The 15140-nt window shown below is 46.3% G+C and overlaps 1 protein-coding gene across 3 annotated transcripts in view; it reads right to left on the minus strand.

The window, feature by feature from the left end:
- Positions 1–15140, minus strand: part of pkia (cAMP-dependent protein kinase inhibitor alpha) — a 170912-nt gene that overhangs the window by 68967 nt on the left and 86805 nt on the right. The window contains exon 1 of one of the 3 annotated variants that reach the window (XM_041188982.1): positions 12238–12369. The exons of the other annotated variants lie outside the window; for them this stretch is intronic. The gene's annotated coding sequence lies outside the window, so the exon portion shown is untranslated. Of the gene's footprint in view, positions 1–12237; positions 12370–15140 lie in introns of those variants that run through there. 3 annotated transcript variants of the gene reach the window in all.

The raw sequence follows: 15140 nt of genomic DNA on the forward strand, positions 1-15140 counted from the left end.
TGGAATTTCAGTTGAAATCCATGTGGGGTAAGTCGGAGACGGAGACAGTCACTGAGAAAGGAGATATGGCTGTGAAAGCGGGTTTTAGTAAACACCTTGTCAAACACTAGGAGAGAAATGGAAAGCAATGAAGGTGAACAAGGCAACAGAGAAATCCGGAAATCTTGTCGCAGAGAGGAACAGAACTTCTTCAAGGAGGTAGGCATTTCTTGAAGAGCAGTGGCAGTCAATTAAACACAGAGATAAAAACAAAAAAACTGCGGATGCTGGAAATCCAAAACAAAAACAGAATTACCTGGAAAAACTCAGCAGGTCTGGCAGCATCGGCGGAGAAGAAAAGAGTTGACGTTTCGAGTCCTCATGACCCTTCGACAGAACTTGAGTTCGAGTCCAGGAAAGAGCTGAAATATAAGCTGGTTTAAGGTGTGTGTGTGGGGGGCGGAGAGATAGAGAGACAGAGAGGTGGAGGGGGTTGGTGTGGTTGTAGCGACAAACAAGCAGTGATAGAAGCAGAATATCAAAAGATGTCAACAACAATAGTACAATAGAACACATAGGTGTTAAAGATAAAGTTGGTGATATTATCTAAACGAATGTGCTAATTAAGAATGGATGGTAGGGCACTCAAGGTATAGCTCTAGTGGGTTTTTTTTTTTTATTTTTTTTTTTTATTTTTTATTTTATATAATGGAAATAGGTGGGAAAAGGAAAATCTTTATAATTTATTGGGAAAAAAAAAAGAGAAGGGGGAAACAGAAAGGGGGTGAGGATGGGGGAGGGGACTCACGACCTAAAGTTGTTGAATTCAATATTCAGTCCGGAAGGCTGTAAAGTCCCTAGTCGGAAGATGAGGTGTTGTTCCTCCAGTTTGCGTTGGGCTTCACTGGAACAATGCAGCAAGCCAAGGACAGACATGTGGGCAAGAGAGCAGGGTGGAGTGTTAAAATGGCAAGCGACAGGGAGGTTTGGGTCATTCTTGCGGACAGACCGCAGGTGTTCTGCAAAGCGGTCGCCCAGTTTACGTTTGGTCTCTCCAATGTAGAGGAGACCACATTGGGAGCAACGAATGCAGTAGACTAAGTTGGGGGAAATGCAAGTGAAATGCTGCTTCACTTGAAAGGAGTGTTTGGGTCCTTGGACGGTGAGGAGAGAGGAAGTGAAGGGGCAGGTGTTGCATCTTTTGCGTGGGCAAGGGGTTGTGCCATAGGAGGGGGTTGAGGAGTAGGGGGTGATGGAGGAGTGGACCAGGGTGTCCCGGAGGGAGCGATCCCTACGGAATGCCGATAAGGGGGGTGAAGGGAAGATGTGTTTGGTAGTGGCATCATATCTCGACTATCATCTATCTCGACTACAGCTCCTCACACCCCACTTCCTGTAAGGACTCCATCCCATTCTCTCAGTTCCTTCGCCTCCGTCGCATCTGTTCCGATGATGCTACATTCAAAAACAGTTCCTCTGACATGTCCTCCTTCTTCCTTAACCGAGGTTTTCCACCCACGGTCGTTGACAGGGCCCTCAACCGTGTCCGGCCCATCTCCCGCGCATCCGCCCTCACTCCTTCTCCTCCCTCCCAGAAACATGATAGGGTCCCCCTTGTCCTCACTTATCACCCCACCAGCCTCCGCATTCAAAGGATCATCCTCCGCCATTTCCGCCAACTCCAGCATGATGCCACTACCAAACACATCTTCCCTTCACCCCCCTTATCGGCATTCCGTAGGGATCGCTCCCTCCGGGACACCCTGGTCCACTCCTCCATCACCCCCTACTCCTCAACCCCCTCCTATGGCACAACCCCTTGCCCACGCAAAAGATGCAACACCTGCCCCTTCACTTCCTCTCTCCTCACCGTCCAAGGACCCAAACACTCCTTTCAAGTGAAGCAGCATTTCACTTGCATTTCCCCCAACTTAGTCTACTGCATTCGTTGCTCCCAATGTGGTCTCCTCTACATTGGAGAGACCAAACGTAAACTGGGCGACCGCTTTGCAGAACACCTGCGGTCTGTCCGCAAGAATGACCCAAACCTCCCTGTCGCTTGCCATTTTAACACTCCACCCTGCTCTCTTGCCCACATGTCTGTCCTTGGCTTGCTGCATTGTTCCAGTGAAGCCCAACGCAAACTGGAGGAACAACACCTCATCTTCCGACTAGGGACTTTACAGCCTTCCGGACTGAATATTGAATTCAACAACTTTAGGTCGTGAGTCCCCTCCCCCATCCTCACCCCCTTTCTGTTTCCCCCTTCTCTTTTTTTTTTTCCCAATAAATTATAAAGATTTTCCTTTTCCCACCTATTTCCATTATATAAAATAAAAAATAAAAAAAAAAATATAAAAAAAAAAAACCCACTAGAGCTATACCTTGAGTGCCCTACCATCCATTCTTAATTAGCACATTCGTTTAGATAATATCACCAACTTTATCTTTAACACCTATGTGTTCTATTGTACTATTGTTGTTGACATCTTTTGATATTCTGCTTCTATCACTGCTTGTTTGTCGCTACAACCACACCAACCCCCTCCACCTCTCTGTCTCTCTATCTCTCCGCCCCCCACACACACACCTTAAACCAGCTTATATTTCAGCTCTTTCCTGGACTCGAACTCAAGTTCTGTCGAAGGGTCATGAAGACTCGAAACGTCAACTCTTTTCTTCTCCGCCGATGCTGCCAGACCTGCTGAGTTTTTCCAGGTAATTCTGTTTTTGTTTTGGATTTCCAGCATCCGCAGTTTTTTTTGTTTTTATCTCTGTGTTTAATTGACTGCCACTGCTCTTCAAGAAATGCCTACCTCCTTGAAGAAGTTCTGTTCCTCTCTGCGACAAGATTTCCGGATTTCTCTGTTGCCTTGTTCACCTTCATTGCTTTCCATTTCTCTCCTAGTGTTTGACAAGGTGTTTACTAAAACCCGCTTTCACAGCCATATCTCCTTTCTCAGTGACTGTCTCCGTCTCCGACTTACCCCACATGGATTTCAACTGAAATTCCACCCCTCATGTTTCGAACCCACCCAGGATTACAGGTATCTCCGGGACATAAAACGTTTCTCGGACTGCTGTTCCCGTCACATTCTGAAATCCACTCTCAGTGCCATGCGCCGCCATATGAACACACTCGACCTCTCCCTCCAGCAGCACCGCCGTACCCTTTTTCAAAGCTGCGCGTGCCCCCAGTTTCATTTTATCCTTCGGCTCATCCGACGCCTCAACAAGAAACTTTTTCTCTTTCTCTCAAGTGCTAAGGAACGCAAGCTCCAACAACTCATCGACACCAACACCCATCTAGGACCCTCCACCCCTGCCTGTCCCTCCGTCCCCACCCCATCTTCCAATCCCAACCCCAGCCGTGTATTCACTATACCCCCTGACCTTCCCCTCTCCGATGCTGAACGTTCAGTGCTCAGCAAAGGACTTAGTTTCATACCCTTACGCCCTCACCTCAATGAATTTCGGGCTCGGCATGATACTGAACTCTTCTTCCGCCGTCTTCGTCTCCGGGCTCACTTCTTTGGGCAGGAGTCCTCTCCCAGTTCAACGGATCCTTTTACCCATCTTCAATATTCTCCCTCCACCTGGACCCCTCCCTCTGGATTCTTACCTTCTCTCGATCTTTTCATTGAGAACTGTCGGCGCGACATTAGTCGTCTCAATTTCTCTGCTCCTCTCACCCATTCTAACCTGTCTCTCTCTGAACTTACTGCACTCCATTCTCTCAGGTCCAACCCTGACATTGTCATCAAACCCGCTGACAAGGGTGGTGCTGTTGTTGTCTGGCGCACTGACCTCTACCACGCGGAGGCTGAGCGTCAACTCGCAGACACTTCCTCCTACCTCTCCCTGGACCATGACCCCACCACTGAACATCAAGCCATTGTTTCCAGGACTGTCACTGACCTCATCTCCTCTGGGGATCTCCCTCCCACAGCTTCCAACCTGATAGTTGCCCAACCTCGGACGGCCCGCTTCTATCTCCTACCCAAAATCCACAAACAGAACTGCCCCGGTAGACCGATCGTCTCAGCTTGCTCCTGCCCCACAGAACTCATTTCTCGTTATCTTGACTCCCTTCTCTCTCCCCTTGTCCAGTCCCTTCCCACCTACATCCGTGATTCCTCTGACACCTTACGTCACATCAACAATTTCCAGTTCCCTGGCCCCTACCGCTTCCTCTTCACCATGGACGTCCAATCCCTCTACACCTCCATCCCCCACCAGGATGGTCTGAGGGCCCTTAGCTTCTTCCTCGAACAGAGGCCCGAACAATCCCCATCCACCACTACTCTCCTCCGTCTGGCTGAACTTGTTCTCACGCTGAACAATTTCTCCTTCAACTCCTCTCACTTCCTCCAAATAAAAGGTGTGGCTATGGGTACCCGCATGGGCCCCAGCTATGCCTGTCTCTTTATGGGGTATGTGGAACATTCCTTGTTGCAGTCCTACTCCGGCCCCCTTCCACAACTCTTTCTCCGGTACATCGATGATTATTTCGGTGCTGCTTCATGCTCTCGTCAGGACTTGGAAAAATTTATTAATTTTGCTTCCAATCTCCACCCCTCCATCATTTTCACGTGGTCCATCTCTGACACTTCCCTTCCCTTCCTTGACCTCTCTGTCTCAATCTCTGGTGATAGACTATCCACCAATATCCATTACAAACCCACCGACACCCACAGCTATCTCGACTACAGCTCCTCACACCCCACTTCCTGTAAGGACTCCATCCCATTCTCTCAGTTCCTTCGCCTCCGTCGCATCTGTTCCGATGATGCTACATTCAAAAACAGTTCCTCTGACATGTCCTCCTTCTTCCTTAACCGAGGTTTTCCACCCACGGTCGTTGACAGGGCCCTCAACCGTGTCCGGCCCATCTCCCGCGCATCCGCCCTCACTCCTTCTCCTCCCTCCCAGAAACATGATAGGGTCCCCCTTGTCCTCACTTATCACCCCACCAGCCTCCGCATTCAAAGGATCATCCTCCGCCATTTCCGCCAACTCCAGCATGATGCCACTACCAAACACATCTTCCCTTCACCCCCCTTATCGGCATTCCGTAGGGATCGCTCCCTCCGGGACACCCTGGTCCACTCCTCCATCACCCCCTACTCCTCAACCCCCTCCTATGGCACAACCCCTTGCCCACGCAAAAGATGCAACACCTGCCCCTTCACTTCCTCTCTCCTCACCGTCCAAGGACCCAAACACTCCTTTCAAGTGAAGCAGCATTTCACTTGCATTTCCCCCAACTTAGTCTACTGCATTCGTTGCTCCCAATGTGGTCTCCTCTACATTGGAGAGACCAAACGTAAACTGGGCGACCGCTTTGCAGAACACCTGCGGTCTGTCCGCAAGAATGACCCAAACCTCCCTGTCGCTTGCCATTTTAACACTCCACCCTGCTCTCTTGCCCACATGTCTGTCCTTGGCTTGCTGCATTGTTCCAGTGAAGCCCAACGCAAACTGGAGGAACAACACCTCATCTTCCGACTAGGGACTTTACAGCCTTCCGGACTGAATATTGAATTCAACAACTTTAGGTCGTGAGTCCCCTCCCCCATCCTCACCCCCTTTCTGTTTCCCCCTTCTCTTTTTTTTTTTTTCCCAATAAATTATAAAGATTTTCCTTTTCCCACCTATTTCCATTATATAAAATAAAAAATAAAAAAAAACCCACTAGAGCTATACCTTGAGTGCCCTACCATCCATTCTTAATTAGCACATTCGTTTAGATAATATCACCAACTTTATCTTTAACACCTATGTGTTCTATTGTACTATTGTTGTTGACATCTTTTGATATTCTGCTTCTATCACTGCTTGTTTGTCGCTACAACCACACCAACCCCCTCCACCTCTCTGTCTCTCTATCTCTCCGCCCCCCACACACACACCTTAAACCAGCTTATATTTCAGCTCTTTCCTGGACTCGAACTCAAGTTCTGTCGAAGGGTCATGAGGACTCGAAACGTCAACTCTTTTCTTCTCCGCCGATGCTGCCAGACCTGCTGAGTTTTTCCAGGTAATTCTGTTTTTGTTTACTAATAGAAGGATATGTGGATAAGGTCAGATGAAGTGTGTTGGGAGGAGGCTTGCATGGAGTGCTGTGCTGCTTTCTTATTCTACTTTCTTCTATTTCTTTAAAGACAGACATCAGTTGTAACAACTGCAGATCTTTATCTTTAACATGTTCATGTTACACAACCCAACATGGATACTCAGTCAAATCAAACAATATGATTCCAAATAGGTGTATGATTACTATTGAGTACCACACTTCACAATTTCAGGTTGACTACAGCACAGTGGTTTACTCAAAATACTATCTTTGATCTCTTCCATGCATATTTTCACTATAGTATATTAAAAGAAATACAATGCAGACTTCAGATAAAATGGAACCAAGACGATAAACTCACTTTCATCTCCAGCTCTCTCAAAGATTCTGTTACCACGGTTATACAGTCCATTTAAGCCCTTTAATCGCTTTTAATCGCTACAACCAAAAAGGTATGTCCCAGACCCTCAAGACATGGATGAATTACCTTCCCATTCCTTCAGCTTCCCATCATTTACAAAGCATTCATGTTCAGGAGAACTGAAAGCTGTTTTAATGGAACATCTGCTGATTCCAAAAACAATGAGGCACATTGAAATACATGGGCTGTGTGAACTCACATTCCCACACTCCTCATGCTTTTTTTTTCTCTGTACTTTATGTTAGGAGTTACCTGAATAACATTTGTACAATCATTTCATTCTGTTCAACAGCAAACACCAGATAGACCTGTTAGGCTCAGTAGTCTATTTCTATGCTGTAAGTTTATGTAGTTCTACCTAATTGTCACATATGAACACAAGGAGCACACTGGTGTCAGCATGAGACACGTAGCAGTGAAAAGCAAACAGGACCAAAATGGAACAAAACTACCCCACAGTATTTGTTATTTTTAATATGCTGGCAAAAACAGAGGCACAATTTTACAGATACAAAGGGAAAAAAATCATACAAAATATATAGAAAGGGCAGAACATCAAAGGAAGGATTTCCACTAGGAGCTGTGTCCAGCCACTGATCCTTCCCAAAAACAATATTCAGGATAGTGACCATGTCTATAGTGGTGCAATGGAGCTCCAACCTAGTTGAGGATGTGGATGTCTGACTTGGTCCTCCCTTGCTGAGGGGGCATGTGAGGCTCAGTTGGACGAAAAACTAAATGGATGAAAAAATGTTTTGCATTTCCTTTAAAAACAGAGAGACAACTATGTTCAGATAATCTAGCTCTCTGGGATCAAGTACTGCAATTTTCTACTTTGATGGGGCCTTCTTCAGTCTAACGCCCCTGTGACAGCAGGTGCAATTGCTGTCAATCTGCCAGATCATGGTCATAGATTTTTGGGGTCCTTTGCTCAACAATGTTTGCACAATAAATACTTTTCCAACTCAGCTGCACTGTGAAGTAGCAAAATTATCTCAACAGTCAGATCAATGTCTCGAAATAATATTTGCAACAGGATATTTTTCTTTTGAAAATTTCTGATAACAGAAAATTGCTCTAATTTGCAGAAACAATAGTTTTCTGCCTGCAATGAAAGGCATGTGCTGTCCCATCTATTTCCCAAAAACCACAAAAATATAATGTGTGATTCCTACCCCAATTTACCTGTTACAAAAAGTGTGAAATTCATGGATTTCTTCTTTCCCAAGACACAGATTATTTGTCAGCTGTCTCTATAGTTTACCCCACTGTCTGCAACTAGACTTGCCTCATGGTCTGGTATCAAAACTAGTCATGAACCTTTGAGGAGAATGTTAATCTCCAAAATCCCCCTCAAACCCACCCACTTCCATTTTTAACGATGGCCAGGAGGTTAAATACTACAATCAGTTGTGTGTCTCAGATTGAACCCATCCTCCAGGTTTAATTATGGCTGGCTGAGTCCTTGGTCTCAGGGAACCAGAGCAGCTAAAGGAAGGTGAGGACTACTGTGTGGAAGAGGTAAGTGGCTTTCCAGAACTACCTGTGGGCCAGGAGGAGCGACAACATTTTTCCAAGCCCTCCAAGCCTAACAGCTTCTCTCACCTCCCCAATCAGGGTCAAACCCTTCCTCCATGCCCCCAACCCCAGGAACACTAAAACCCTACCTTCTAGAATTTGAGCCCACTCTGCCCCGCCAAGGATTGGAGCGCCCCCCACCGAAGATCTGCGAATGTGCCCCTCCCCTCAAGGATTAGAGTCTCTCCATAACCTGAATTCCCAGCAGCCCGCCTGTCCATACCCTCAGTAATTCAGCTGTAGTTTCTCTACCTGCTTCTGGCCTGCAGCCTTCTCCAGAGAAGGAGCCAAACAGGCTGGCTTCCAAGATGGGAACCTGCTGGGGAAAAAAGGTGCATGCTGTGGAGTCCAGATTCATTATTCCAATGTTCTCCTTTTGGCCTCCTATTCTCCACTCTCTGTCAACTTCAATTTGACCAAAACTTTGCTTCAACAGGAGGATATAGAAGAGGAGGAGCTTCCTCTTGATATCAGAGCAGCAGTGACACGGAAGATGGCACCTCTCTTGACAGAAGGTCACAGATCTTTGTACCATGGTGCACAAACAGAGACACATTGGCATTGGTGGTCACCCGATGACAGTGCCGGTGAAGGTCACAGTGGCCCTTAATTTCCACGCCTTCAGTTCATTCCGAAGGCCCACTGGAGTTATGTGTGGCATCTCCGTATCAGCGATACATCATGGCATCAAAGTGGTGACTGATGCCTTCATTAGGATGGCCAACCAATATATCTTTTATCGCACTGATTTGGAAAGTCAGTTTGAGAGAGTCAGAGGATTTGGGACCATTGCTGCATTCCCTCTGCTTGCAAGGTATGAGAGACTGCATGCATGTGGTTATCAAGATTCCCACATGCCAGCCAGCAACCTGCATTAACAGGGATGGATTCCATTCCATTAACATGCAACTGGTCTACAACCACTGCTAGAGGATCCTGCAGGTATTTCCCGGTACCCTGGAAACAGCCACGATGCCTGTGTACTCAGACACTCCCAGGTACTCACATCCCCCTGTGTGCTTTCAAGGTTGGGTTCTTGTTGACAAGAGTGATTCACTAAAGAGATGGCTCCCAACTACTGTGAGAAATCCTAGGGCAGAAGCAGAGAAGACAGACAACACCAGTTACCTGGTGACCCAAGCCACTATCAATCAGACTCTAAGATGAGATTCAAGGTGAGCCTGGATCATCCCGGTGGGGCATCTCATTGTGCTTCAGCAAGGGATTCCCGGATTGTTGCGATCTGCTGCACTTTTCACAGCCTCACACTGCAGAGTGTGATAGTCTCTGGCCAATGAGAATATAGTGGAGTGCAAGGCATTCTCAGATGAGGTGGATGATAAGGAAGCTGATGACCAGCCACAGCATCCTGAAAGGCACGAGGGGCTTCATGGAAGACACAATGATGTAGGAGACTCGAGAGGTGCACATACATATGTGTTTCAGATGACTCTTTCGCACATCATCCTTCCAGACAAGTAAAGGTCCATTCTCACCCTCCACTGTTGCCATTCACCTCAATTGTATGCCCAGGCTCCCTCACCCAGTGCCAACTAGTATTTCTAGGCTGTCCAAAAATGCCCACCAACACCATGGTCCCTCCCAAACAGCCCTGCACTTCCAGAAAGCCTCTACTTATTTATTCTTTTTTTATTTATTCTTTCACGGATGTAAGCGTCATTGGCTAGGCCAGCATTTATCGCCCATCCCTAATTGTCTTTGAGAAGCTGCTGGTGAGCCACCTTCTTGAACCACTACAGTCCATGTGGTGCACCCACAGTGCCGTTAGGAAGGGTGTTCCAGGATTTTCACCCACTGGCAGTGAAGGAGCAGCAACACAGATCGGAGTCAGAATGGTATGTGACTTGGAGGGGAAATTGCAAGTGGTGGTGTTCCCATGCATCTTGCCCTGCTAGCTGGTAGACGTTGCAGGTTTGGAAGGTGCTGTTGAAGGAGCCTTGGAGAGTTGCTGCCATCCATCTTATAGATGGTACACACTGCTGTCACTATGCGTCAGTGGTGGAGGGAGTGAATGTTAAAGGTGGATGGGGTGCCGATCAAGTAGGCTGCCTTGTCCTGGATGGTGTTGAGCTGCTTGAGTGTTGTTGGAGCTGCACGCATCCAGGCAAGTGGAGAGTATTCCATCACACTCCTGACTTGTGCCTTGTAGATTGTGGATAGGCTATGGGGAGTCAGGGGGTGGGTTACTCTCCACAGAATTCCTAGCCTCTGACCTGTTCTTGTAGCTACGGTATTTATATGGCTAGCCCAGTTCCGTTTCGGGTCAATGGTAATCAGTAGGATGTTGTAGTGGGGGATTCAGCAATAGTAATGTTATTAAATGTCAAGCACAGATGATTGGATTCTCTCTTGTTGGAGATGGTCATAGCCTGGCACTTTTGTGGCGTGAATGTTGCTTGCTACTTATTAGCCCAACCCTGAATGTTGTCCAGGTCTTTCTGCAAATGAACACAGACTGCTTCAGTATCTGAGGAGTCACGAAAGATGTGTAATTATCAGCAAACACCCCACTTTTGACCTTAAGATGGAGGGAAGGTCATTGATGAAGCAACTGAAGATAGTTGGGCCTAGGACACTACCCTGAGGAACTCCTGCAGCGATGTCCTGGGACTGGGATGACCGACATCCAACAACCCCAACCATCTTCCCTTGTGCTAGGTATGACTCCAATCGATTGATTCCCACTGACTTCAGTTTTGCTAGGGCTCCTTGATGCCACACTCGGTCAAAGGCTGTCTTCATGTCCTCACCTTTTGAGTTCAGCTCTTTTGTCCATGTTTGGACCAAGGCTGTAATGAGGTCAGGAGCTGAGTGGCGCTGAGAGAACCCAAACTGAGCGTCAGTGAGCAGGCTATTGCTGAGTAGATGCTGCTTGATAGCACTGTTGATGACCCCTTCCAGAATAGACTGATGGGGCGGTATTTGGCCCGATTGGACTTGTCCTGGGCAATATTCCACATTGCTGGGTAGATGCCAGTGTTGTATTGTAGCTGTACTGTCCAACAATAGATGGAAAAGTAGAGAAAACAAATAACAACTTTATTGCAAACACAATCAGCAACACCTTAACCATCTATTCACCCATGACGGCCAAATGCATCTAGCGTGTTTTCTTAATTTTTTTTACATTACCCCTATGTGGTGCTCTCTCTTCACTGCCAACTATGGATGAGGCAAGCTGTAGACCTTGCTACTGTGTGGCCTGGGATGACGTTGATGGCCATTCTCTGGTTGCCTAGGGCTTAGCGGGCCCTGGCACACTGAAGGGCTCCAGCATCTCCTCTGTTGTCATAGCAACTTGAGGTGCTGTTGTCCTTGGCAGAGGGGCTGAGCAACCGCTGTCCTTAAGGAGCATTGACAGAAGCCCCCACATGCAGAAATCAGACGCTCCTCCTCCCTCACAGAGCAAGCTTGTACCCTCCTGTTAACCTGAGATTAACCCGAGGACAGGGAGTTGGGGAGACTCCAGCACCTCTTTCCCCTTTGGCCTTGCCACTGCTCCCTTGAACTCATGGCCAAGGCAATCATAAGCAGGTCTGCACACATCTTCAGTATCCACTGACAGGTCTGCTAGATCTGGCTCTACGTGAAAGCTGCCAATCTTTCAATGGAGGAGGCCATGTGCACAGCTGGGAGGGACATTGCAGCACTCATGACCTGGATGGACTCATCTATTGTCTGAGCCAGAGTGCACATACCCTCTGGAATCTCTGCCAGACTTTTATACACTTCATGATGAATGCCCAGCATCTGTCATTATACTGATGACTCATGGGCTCAGTATGCGCCTGGCTTCCTACACTCCTCCAACTCTCAGTGGCCTTGGATATCACAGCCTCTGACAGCTGGTCAGGCACTTGTGCTGTTCTTTCACCAGGTCATGAGCCCGAAGTTACTCACAAACACATACCCACTGAGGTGTGATTTTCTGGGCTGGTAGAGGTACAAGGGAATGGTGTGATGCTGCACCCTCTGATGTCCTCCCCTCCTTCTCAGAGGTGAATGACTATCCCCCAAGGTGGCAGCTCTGTGTTCCTTTGGATGACCTGTGTGAAAAAAAATCCACTGCCACCAATATGTTAGACTCTCCCTCCCCAGCAACCACATTCTTGCACTTATCCAGTTGCTGGCACCTAGCAGAACCGAGGTGTTTTGTACTCACCCTGGGGGAGCTTAGAAAGACATTGTTGCACTTGTGCCACTGTGGATAGGTTCTTCAGATGACCCCACAACTGGAGGCATCCTCTGCAATCTTTGTCCAGGCTTGCTTGGTTAACCGGAGAGGTCAGCCCTTCCTGTCCCGCCTTACCTGAGTAGCCTGGAGGAAAACATGCAGGGAGTTATCACTGAAACATGGGGCCACTCGAGATCTTCCTTCTGCCATGCTGACAAGCACCTCTTTTCTGAGGCCTTCGCCTCTTGGTCTTCTCCCAATGACAGGGCTGCACTGCTGGCTGAAGGTCTTGAAGCAGAAGGTCTGACGCAGGTCTATAAGGCCTGAAACCTGAGGCAGCACTGAAGTAAGTGTATAAGAGGTTTGAAACAGTGTTCTGGTGCTAGTGGCCCTTTAAAGGTGGCACCAGCGCATCTGACCAGGTCAGCTGATGCAGCTCTGCAGCTCTGCCTTAGTTCCTGTGTCTGGCTGGTGAATGGCCAGCCAGTTCGCTTCTTGGCCATTAACTGATCAGCTGGCAGACAATTCTGGCGAGATTGGGAATCGGAGCAGGAGCGCCAGTCTCACCTGCTTCCGATCACATTTTCACCTCCTCATGGATTTACGGGAAATTACAGCCTTTATTTTACTGAATGTTCACAGGGCAAGAAATTTTTAGCATAACCATCTATACGAACGTTAATGAAACATTTTTAATAACACTGACATTCACACCTCATTAGAAAAAGAAATTGATAAGTCGTACAACTCAAGCTTTAATACTTCCTTTCTGTTACGTTATACTCCTCAAAAAAACCCATCCTTGGCCCTTCTGTACTTGTAAGCCCCATTTCCAACTCCTTTTCTCTCCAAAGTTCTTGAGCAAGTTACCTCCCAAATCTGTGATCATCTTTCCCCTAACTCCATAGCTGAAATCTTCCAATCGGATTTCTGTCCTTGCCATAACACTGAAACAGTCCTTATCATAGTCACAAATGATACCTGTGTGACCCTAACCATGGCAAATTATTCCCCCCAGCATTCTTTTTGATCTGTTTGTGGCCTTTGACATGGATGACCACATCATGCTCCTCCAACATCTCTCTTTTGTGCAACTGGGCGGGACTCCGCTCACCTGGTTCCATTCTTATCTATACAGAGGTCCACAGGGAATCACCTTCAATGGCTCCCCTTCCAGCTTCCACACTCTTATCTCTGGAGTCCCCCAAGGATCTATATTTGGCCCACGCTCATTTCTCATCCACAGGCTTCCCCTTGGTGACATCATCCAAAATTATGACGGTTCCACGTATATGCTCACAACACCCAGCTCTACCTCACTACCACCTCTCCTGACTTCTCCACTGTCACACTACTTGTCCAACATCTAGTACTGGATGAGCAGAAATTTGTTCCAACTAAATACTAAAAGAAGAAAGCCATTAACTTTGGCCCCTGCCATAAACTCCATTCCTTAGCCAATGTCTCTGTCCCTGTTACAATGTGGCAGACGATATGTGCCAGGCAGATCAAGTCCACAAGGGAAACTTGATCCCACTATCACAACTGTTTTGCAACTTCTATTTATTTCGAGATGCATGCATTGAAGCCTTCAAGATTATTGAGATTTTTAAAAAAACTAAACTTAAAATATTTATTTAACAAAAGGGAAGAGTTCAAGCACATACATAGAACTACAAATTACTACTAACAACACCTAGAATCCCTAATTAACCTGACTCCCATTTATACCCCCTTTAAGGCAATGGTCCAAAAAGAGATTTTTTTTTGATTTTAAACAGATCCAGCAAATTATCACAATTCCCTGGACAGTGGAATTTAAAATAGCTCTCTCTAGCTTCCGTTTCTGTAAACAGCAGGCTTAATGCACAAATACTGGAGGCTTCTTGGAGGCGACTTCACGCACATCTGTTAGATCTTACAATCTCTTCTCCTTTATATCTGTTTCTCCCTTTTTAATATATAAGTTCCATTGTTTCTATGTGTCTTTGGAATTTTACCTTTCTCATAATATAAATCTTTCATGTTGTCACTAAATATTGTCAATAACCCTTGAGAGAATTAAACACATTCCTTAGCTTAAAGTAAAAAGCAAAATACTGCGGATGCTAGAAATCTGAAACAAAAACAGAAAATGCTGTAAAAGCATCTGTGTAGAGAGAAACAGAGTTGATGTTTCGACTCTATATGACCCTTTTTCAGTGTTACCAGGCCCTTCCTTCCTCAGAGCTTCATAGCTCTGAAGAGGAGTCATACAGACTCGAAACATCAAATCTGTTTCTCTCTCCACAGATGCTGTCAGACCTGCTGATATTTTACAGCATTTTCTGATTTTGTTACATTCCTTAGCTTGCTTGTCGGCTATTTGTAAACAGACTGAGATCCCTTTGAAACCCAAATCTCCCTTCCTCTATCTAAAAATGCAAATTCCCTTTATACCTTACATTGAAATCCAAATCCCCCTTCATCTATCTAAAAATGCAAATTCCCTTTACACCTTACATGCAACCATGTTTAGTCATTAGCATATTAAATATACTTCTACACCTCACTTCTTTTGATACCTTCAACTTGCACTCTGCTTGGCTACAAAATTTAATTAAATCGCACACACAGACAGAACAACATAGCCCCCATAAACCTACTTTACAATAAACCAGAAAAATATTATGAAAATTATTATACTCTCATGACAGTCCCTCTCCATTGTTAGAGTATCTCAGGGCCTTCCAATATATTTGCTAGATGCTTATTACAATAAATACTTAAATAGAAAATGTACCCATTTAAATACTACTACCCTGTAATCCAGGAATACTTATATACATGTATGTTTGATTTTACCTTGGTATTAGCTGAAGAGACCATTATGCTTTGCAGGGTGCAGATAA

Source organism: Carcharodon carcharias, chromosome 6 (genome assembly GCF_017639515.1).
Source record: "Carcharodon carcharias isolate sCarCar2 chromosome 6, sCarCar2.pri, whole genome shotgun sequence".
Classification (NCBI taxonomy): domain Eukaryota; kingdom Metazoa; phylum Chordata; class Chondrichthyes; order Lamniformes; family Lamnidae; genus Carcharodon; species Carcharodon carcharias.